The 9,147-nt window shown below is 32.8% G+C and overlaps 1 long non-coding RNA gene across 1 annotated transcript; it reads left to right on the forward strand.

The window, feature by feature from the left end:
- The first annotated feature begins 1,083 nt into the window (after positions 1–1,083).
- On the forward strand, positions 1,084–8,930 carry LOC134709376 (uncharacterized). The gene is made up of 3 exons (XR_010105955.1): positions 1,084–1,324; positions 6,095–6,174; positions 7,167–8,930. It is a non-coding gene; the product is annotated as an uncharacterized LOC134709376 (long non-coding RNA).
- Positions 8,931–9,147: the final 217 nt, after the last annotated feature.

The following is a 9,147-nucleotide window of genomic DNA, read 5'->3' on the forward strand; positions in this document are numbered from 1 at the left end:
TCTCAAACAGTTATTTGATTGGTTTATTATCTGTTGGTTTGACTAATTTTAATTTTTATATTTTCTTCGAACAATATACATTAGAATTTTCAGTTTCGTGCTGAAGGTGTTGCTGTCAGTTTTTGATGCTATTGGTTTGTAATTGTATGTTAAACAAAAATGCCATGAATTAATAAACCTATCCTGTCTTTTATTTTATTTTACCTGGCTTGCATTCTTAATCCGATTTACATTGTTCGTGAAAATGAACACACCTGATTCGTGGATCAATTGGTGGACATCCTGGTTTCTAAAAAGAAACACACGCATATATTTATGGATAATAATTAAAGGCATATGCAACGAGTGACTAGTAAACAATAATGTTAATCCAGTTCTTAGACCAATGTATGCATATATCATAAATAAGTCTTCTGTGCACTCTTTAATCATTTTGTGCATTTATGACCGATTGACACTTCTGTCGCATAGAATCAACAAGACGTTGATTAAAGTCTTGAGCGATGTTTTATTCCCTGAAAGTGCTAATTGGAACGGGGAGAGCGTCTGCGGTGAATTTTGGCTATTTTTGATACGTCTTTCAAGTTCGTTTCAAAGATGTACAATTGGCGATAATTCTGGAGACATTGCTCGCCATGGCAACACACGAATATGGTTATTTTCCAAAATGTTCATCAAAACGTGTGCCATGTGACAACGGGCGCTGTCCTACTGAAAACGTGGTTAAGAAGATGACTTCGGAAAATTGAATGAAAAAATATACAATATTACAGTCGATTTCAGGTTATTCTGATTGGGCTAAAACGCTTCGTATGTAAAAATGACTTACCGCGTTTATTCAAAATTATGTTTTCCTTACGCATAATTTTTGGTGTTGACATTTCCAAATGTTTTACGGCAGCCCTTGTGTATTGGACGGTTGAAATTCCGACCTTGACTTTCCCTACGACAAGTTTGCATTGATTGGTCGCCATCTTTGTTTCTATGAGGATCGTTTGTTGTTTATCAATCTTCGGGAAATTCCGGAGTTTCCGGAAACGTTCGGCTAATGTTTCGTTATTTTTCGCGCGTTAATGATGTAAACAAGATGAGACAGTAGAAAACATGGAATTGAGGATTAATTCGATGAAAATATGATCTTGTACCCGGTATTTTTACGCTACATATTGTACAAAATGATATTATTGACAACATATCCAATGCCAAGATTAGCAATTATAATATATGCTCTTAATATGATACAATGAATGGAACGGAATCAATTTCATACACGTGTTTTCACCGACATGGTTTCAACATCTATGATGAACATGATGAATGGAAGGTTTGTGTACAGTAGTTAAGAAAATCCATAATTCTCACAATGATATGCAACTTTTTTCTGTAAATAACATGTTTGTGTGGCCTTATTCATGCCTTTGATGATCGCTAATCTGTTGATCATTCGATGTTCGTGATCCTTGATGTAGGGTTAATGATTATGTGTCGCGTATCACTCACTTCACGTGTGCAGCAATCAAACAAATTTGTTTACTATGCAATTTCCTTCGACATTTTCAATGGAACATTTTGTACTAGATAAGGCAGCAACCATTTCATTTCTTGGGGTGGAGGCTTTGGCTCCCCCCCCCCCCCCCCCCCGCATAAACTTTTTTTTTCGCCAATCTATTTTATTGGCGACAGGTTCTTATAAATTTAGCATTACATTAAGTGGCAGCTGAGAGTGAAAAAAAAACCTATTTCTTTTTTCAGTGTCAAAAATAATTTTTTTTTCTTCCAAAAACTAAAACAAAAAAGTCCATATGATAGCCCCCTCCCCCCCCCCCCCCCCCCAAAAAAAAAATCAAATGGTTGTTGTCTAAGGGGATAAATCAGATTACTTGTGGAAAGTAAATATTTTATCAAGTAGTCATGAATTAAAGAATGTTATTCTCATTGTTGAAGACTACGTAGAAGCTTATACTCATGCTAATTTGAAGCATTTAAAATTCATTACAACTTTTTTTATAATACTACAGTTACATGTATGTTTTATAAGCAATATACCTTTCCTCAATTTTCTACAAAGAACATTTAAAATTTACATAATTATGTCTTGTTACAATGCACATGATGTCTACATGACTATTTTTTTTTTGAAATAAAAGCACCATGAACATGCAGAAACAAGAATATTGAAATAAAAACATCAGAGATGTCATTATTATTTGGAAGTTGTGAACAACTAGTTCATATGGTGAAAGGAATGAACATGAGGATTAGACTTTTGTTTACCAGTGCAAAATTGCCTGAGAAATACTTGTGCTTTGGTACTGGCTGTACATGCTGTAATCATAATGTTATAAAAAATTTATTTTGTTAGATTTTCCGAAAAAAATAAAGCATCTTTGTGGATTCAAAGATTTCGTTAACTATTAGCGTTAAGGGTAAAATATGCTAACCTATTCAATTTTTTTCCATGTCAACTGAGAATTGTCTTTATAAATACATGTAGGTACAAAAGGTCAAAATTCAAATTACATGTATTGTTTGTTTTCTTTTAAATGAATTTGTGTTCGGGCCTTGCGGTCATAAAACATTCAAGCACAACTTTTGTACTCAAGACTTCAGAATCGACCAATCAAAATGCTGGATTTCATGTTTCGAGCATGATTTTTGTGCTCTGAGCACTGAGCAAAGTGTCATGATGTCAACCCCTTTTTATGCTTAGTTAAAAAAAAATAATAAACATCTTTTAGTTAACCACACCTACATGTACCTCAATGTTAGTGCATACATTAACACTTTTCGTGCCATTTTGGAACAAGCACAGTTATAGTCAGTCTGATTCCCAAGTATAAACTTGAGCTCATGAATGTTTTTATTTGTCGGACTTTCTTCTTCAGATTTTTTTTTTAATATTTAACATTCGTATTTCGTTTATTGTGTAATCATACTTTTTTTTTGAGTAAGTTAAGTCTGCCAATTGATATTTTATCGTGTGTTTTTCTATGTTGTGATTTTATGCTATTGTTTCAGAAAAAGGGAGAAGGTTTGGATCCATCAAAATGTTTGCACCTGTCCTAAGTCAGGAATCTGATGTACAGTAGTTGTCGTTTGTTTATGTAATATATTCATGTTTCTCGTTTTGTTTATATAGATTAGACCGTTGGTTTTCCTGTTTGAATGGTTTTACACTAGTAATTTTGGGGCCCTTTATAGCTTGTTGTTCGGTTTGAGCCAAGGCTCCGTGTTGAAGACGTACTTTAACCTATAATGGTTTACTTTTTAAATTGTTATTTGGATGGAGAGTTGTCTCATTGGAACTCACACCACATCTTCCTATATCTATTAACAAGCAATCAGAGGTTCAGATGGAGAGAGGTCTCATTGGCAATCATATCACATCTTTCTACATGTATATGATAATATCTATAATGTGCATATTGCATGGCAACACACATACATTTAATAGTCCCCCACTCATATCCCACTGGATATAAATTCGTTGTATTGGAACCAGAATTCAGACTTGTCATGATGGAAATTTCTATATGTACTATATATATATTAATAGCTAGTGCAATGTATAAACAAACACAGAAACATGAGGCCAATATATTCAAGCATGATGATTTTTTAAGCGGATTTTCTTAGTCCAAACACCACAACTCATCAGAGTGAGACCATAAAAAAATTCAAGCATGCTTCGTAACTTGTTGTGAAAAAACTATATATACCAAGTTCTTGAAACAATAACGTCAAACATGCAGAAAGAAGTGTTGAAAACTGATTTGTGTAGTTAATTTTGTAAACTACCTTGACCAAAGCTTCACTATAAAGCCAGACAGACAAAAATATGCACAGACTAAAAACATAATGACCATAGATCACCATATATGGGGCATACAAAATGTTGAAAACGGATTTGTTGGACTGAAAGATTGACAAACAGATAAACAGAGTGCAACCTAAACGTCCCCTCCTACATTTTGTACTTCTTTGTCAGTAGTGAAATAATTATATGGAATGAGAACAATTTTTTCTCTGTTTAATCTAAATGATCCATAAAGTGTAGATATTTTACACTAAATAACAATGTAATTTCTCTGCATATGAAGTGAAAACTAAAATAGTTTGTGTTCATATGTCTCTAATCTCCATTTCAAATTGAGATTTATACAACCATTTATTTGTACATATTACAAATATAAAGTCTGTTTAAAATAATTAAATACACATGAGATTTTGATTAGATATATTGAAACATTTTGATATAAAATAACTTGCAATACATTTAACTATTTGTAATTGATAAAATTTGATAAATTCAAATTAAACTTAATCAACGTGTAACAATAAATAATATGCATATATAATTAATGTCAACAACAGTCCAAGAATTTCAAGATAATTTTTTACATGATAAATTTTTTACATGATAATTTTTTTACATGATAAATTTTTTACATGATAAATTTTTTACACGATAATATTTACAATGATATTGCACATTAAAACACAACAAATCACAGATGTTTAGCACCATATAATTTAACACAGATATGCTTTACTTTTATCACAATATAGTCTTTATCACAGATATATGCTTTTATCACAGATATGCTTCTATAACATTGTCCATTCTTCAGAAGTCCTGACACTGATGGAAAGACATTATTGCTCCATATCATCCAGTGGTGAGACCAGTGTTTCACTGAGCTTTCGGTGGTGAAGAAGAGAATAGCACCGAGGACACATTATCTGCGCCAGGGCAGGTTTTGTGCAACATTTGTTATGCAGCCACTGATCACAGGTGTCACACTGAAACCAATCAATGTGTGTTCCCCGGTCTCGCTTGGGAACACGTCCTGGCGGATCAGTGTCATGACAAATTTTACACAAAATCACATCAGCCTGATCGCTGGTATCAGAGACATAACCGTCAACAATGTCCATGTCAATTTCCTCGTCATCGGTACCCCCCTCCTGACAATATGCAATAGTCGCCTGACTGTCATCCGTCTCATCGTCCGTCATGTGTATAATAACTGGAGAAAGAGCCTTGTCTCTGAGACCATCGATCTGCCAGAGCTTTTCTTCATACTCCCTCACCACATGAGTCTCAAATTTAGCCCAGCGCTCCGCACTGAAATGGGACTTGGCATCCTCAAAAAGCTTCTTACAATCTTTAATTTTGTAGGTAGAATTTTTTCTAGCTACGAAGCCTTTCAAGTCAGACCAAACCATTTCAATGGGATTGAGCTCACAATGGTAAGGGGGTAATCGTAAAACCACATGGCCATGAGCTTTTGCAAGTTCGTCTATCACATATTTTTTCTGAGGCTTGTGCTGATTTACCAAATCAAGCAGCCCAGTCTTTTTCATTTTGGGGTCATAATCAACATTGTTCTTATCCAACCATGCCGAGATACCTGGTTTATTAGCACCTGTAGAAGGTGCCCTTGACTCAGGATCTAAGTGGCTGTGATATGGAGCATTGTCCATTACAACTACAGACTGGGGAGTTAGTCTAGGGATGAGCGTGTCTCTGAACCATTCTGTGAAGTGTTCACTATTCATTTCATCATGATAATCCGAGCTGCTGGTTTTCGACTCAAAGATCAAGCCAACACCAGGGATGAGGCCTTCTTGAGAAGATCCAGCATCTAGGATTATCAAACGAGTGCCTTTACCAGATGGTAAAGAACGCCCGCTGCCCTCACAGTGTGGCTCAAAGACTGACATGGATGTGCTAGGTTCATCCAGCCAATCACCTTTGACTACATGATTGGAATTCAACCAAGTCTCATCTAAATACACAATATGACGCTCTTGCTGCCTGTACTTACGTATCTGACGCAGATAATGGTGACGAAGAGCGACAACATCATCCCTCTCAACGACATGACGTCGGCCCGATCCTTTCTTGGAAAACCTGAAAAAAAAGACATACTAGTTTAATCATTGGCAGTTATTGCATTGTCCTCAGAATAAATAAATAATTAATAGGAATGATTTTTTTCTCTATAACTAATTTTCACTGCAAAAAAAATGTAATTTTCAAATACACTGTTTTCTACATACTGACTTCTTATAATACTTCTAATTACAGATTCTACATTTGGTTGATGATAACGATGTCAGACAAAAATGTTAATCAATGGTGTGCAGATGTCTTGTGTTTTGAATCAGGTATGGGCTGTTAGATCTATATTTACCATATTTACATATATGAATTTGTTTTTGTTGTCCCAAAAATATAAATTAATTTTAAAATGAAATAAGATTTCTTGTTTTTTTTGTGTGTGCTGTAAATATAAAAAAGAATTGGTCTGATTGACAATGAAACAACTCTCCACAACTGACTGGAATGACACTGACTTTAACAACTAAATGTCACTTTACAGCCTTCAACAATGAGAAAAGCTCATACCCATAGTCAGCTGTAAAAGGCCCCTAAATGTAACTTCATTTTCTTGTGTTCAACAAGCATGTTATTTGCTTGTCAATCAGAAAGGAAATAAATTCCCTGCCTACTTAGGCCAAATAAAATAATATGTGTGTTTCCTGTTTCCTCTTTGAAAAAAATAGGTTAGGTAGGTAGGGATTTTTTTTTATTTTACCATTTTTTTTTACATTGAGTCTATGGGAGAGAAATCCTGACTTTAACAGTGCTTATTGAAAAATGACCAAAAAAACTTTAGGGTAGGCTATTTCTAAGCTTAAAATATAGGGTAGGTAGGGAAACAGGAAACAAGCATGCTTTTTTATTTGGCCTTAAACATACAAAGCATTGGTATAACATTAAATATAGACTTTGTTTTACATTCTGAATATTTATTGAAATAGAAATTTGTTGAAAGTTAATATGAAAACAATTTTTAAGTCATTCCTTTTATTTTAGAAATACTGCTGATTTATCCATTTTTTATTGGTACCAGTTTTCAAAGATTGAGAAAAGTTCTGTTAAATTTACATGTTCTGTTGTAAATTAAACCTTTAAGTTCAAGGTTTACATCAAATAATGAAAAAAATCCTAGGAAAGTTGGACCATGCAAATTTTAAGGAATCCAAGGTTGTTGTTACTTAAAAATGTTAATTTTGATAAATATTTACCGAAAACCCAGTGACTTCACTGTTCTCACTACTGTTGACAATGATGCAGTAATATCTTTCTCTTTCAGGACTTCATGAAGACGGGGCATGGACACCACCTGTTTCTTCCGGTACATATCATGGATGGTCCTTTTGACAACATTCCGGTTAAAGTCGTCCAAGATCCAAGGCTTTGGACCAGGCTTCTGTATTGATGACTTGTGGACTGCCTTTACAACATCCTGCACTGGATCCAAAGCCTCGATCTTCCTCTTTAATGTACTGAGGCTTATACCTGAAAATAGAGAGAAATTATTCAGAAATATTAACATTCATTTGTTCTGTGTTAAATGTGAACACTTTAATAATCAACCAAGTACGAGATATTGAGAGTATTAATCTTTTCAGGAGATTTTATAATTGTATTTAAAGAACACATTTTCTAGTACATTTTTATTTTGTAAAGTACTGGTTTGTGTGAAGCTGTCGGTGTCCTTAGTAAAGAAGATAGACCATTATTTTTCAATAGTTTATGCATATTGTTTTATTGAACTTTTTTAATTTTGAAGCTATGCATGAGTAAATAATTTTGATTGAATGTAATGACTAAAATGTTTTTCTGTTTTTTGACATTTCCTGAGATAGTTTCAAACCTTATTTTAATGAAACTTTGGAAAATTGTCTCTATAAATTGAAACAGGCTCTTTTTTTTTAATTTAAAAATTCAAGATCTTTAAACTGTTCTGAGATATGGGAATTATAAATTAAAATAGGGGGATTTCCAGTTTTATAACTAAAACTGATAAAGAACAGTCAGTGACTTTTAAGTAAAATTTTCAGACAAGCCGTTTTAATGTAAGTTAAGAATTCATATTTGCCAGGGTCTTTACCATAAATATTTACACTACCTGTTGCCTTCACCATGCGTGTCCAAGGATCACTTAAACACCATGGTTTTCCAATTTTCTTTTCCATGGTGAAAAATTTAAAGAATTTTTCAAGGAGGTGTGAAACCTGCAAAAATCAATGGCAAATATAATTTTTAATTTGTACAATTTCTTTTGTTATATTATATAGCTTTCTAAATTAAGTGTTTTTCAATATAAATTATATGAAAATGTTTTAACTGTAATTTACAGTTTTTGATTTCTAAATTATTATTTACAATTTATTTTAAGCAGATCATAATTTCTAAATTGTTCATCCTTGTTGTCAGATTGCTGGCTTAATAACATTTTTCCTTTACCACAAATTTATATGAAATGTGTAGTATAATTTTTAAACTACCTAGTATTTGATGTGGATATACTCTTTATTTTGTATTTATCTTAATATTATATATGTTGTTTTTACTCTTGATGTCATCAGAGCTGACGTTGTGACAATGCATGTAATCCGACATAATTTTCCATTCCATTATATTTCTAGTATTCAATAAATTTATCACAGTTTTTAATCAATTTTGTAGCATAGATTTATTTGTTTGTTATTATTCTGGGGATGCTTTACTAGACTCTATTTATAATTGTCGCATACATTAGAAAATTTAGCATTGAAAAATGTCAATATTGTAACCAACAATTTGACAAATTAATGGGAGATAAATCTATTTCTTATAGGGATTACCTCCCTTAGTATACAATTCCTGGAATGAATTCTGTGTATAAAAATTTAATTGGGTGTGCTCAATGGATAGAATATTTTGTCAAGACACACTTGGGTAACTGTTTATGAATTTTATGAGGGTGTGAGTTATTATTTCTAAAAATGAAACCTGGGTTGCTACATATTTCTGGCCTTAAAAATCCATTGTTACAAAATTAAATTGTATTTTTAGTCTGATGTAAGTTATTTCTTTTCCATCACTCATTTTTCTATGAATTGAAGTCATCATTAATATTTCTAGGTGAAGCTTTTTTGTATAGGAAAAAAATAATTACGATTTAAATCGTGTAGTACATATAAACATTTGAAATTTTAATGTTATGTTTTGATATTGAATAGAGTTGTGGATTTATAATTTTCTTGAAATGGATGTCCCTTGACCAATTTTCCTAGAAACTTTTATCA

The sequence above is a fragment of the Mytilus trossulus genome, chromosome 3 (assembly GCF_036588685.1).
Source record: "Mytilus trossulus isolate FHL-02 chromosome 3, PNRI_Mtr1.1.1.hap1, whole genome shotgun sequence".
Classification (NCBI taxonomy): Eukaryota; Metazoa; Mollusca; class Bivalvia; order Mytilida; family Mytilidae; genus Mytilus; species Mytilus trossulus.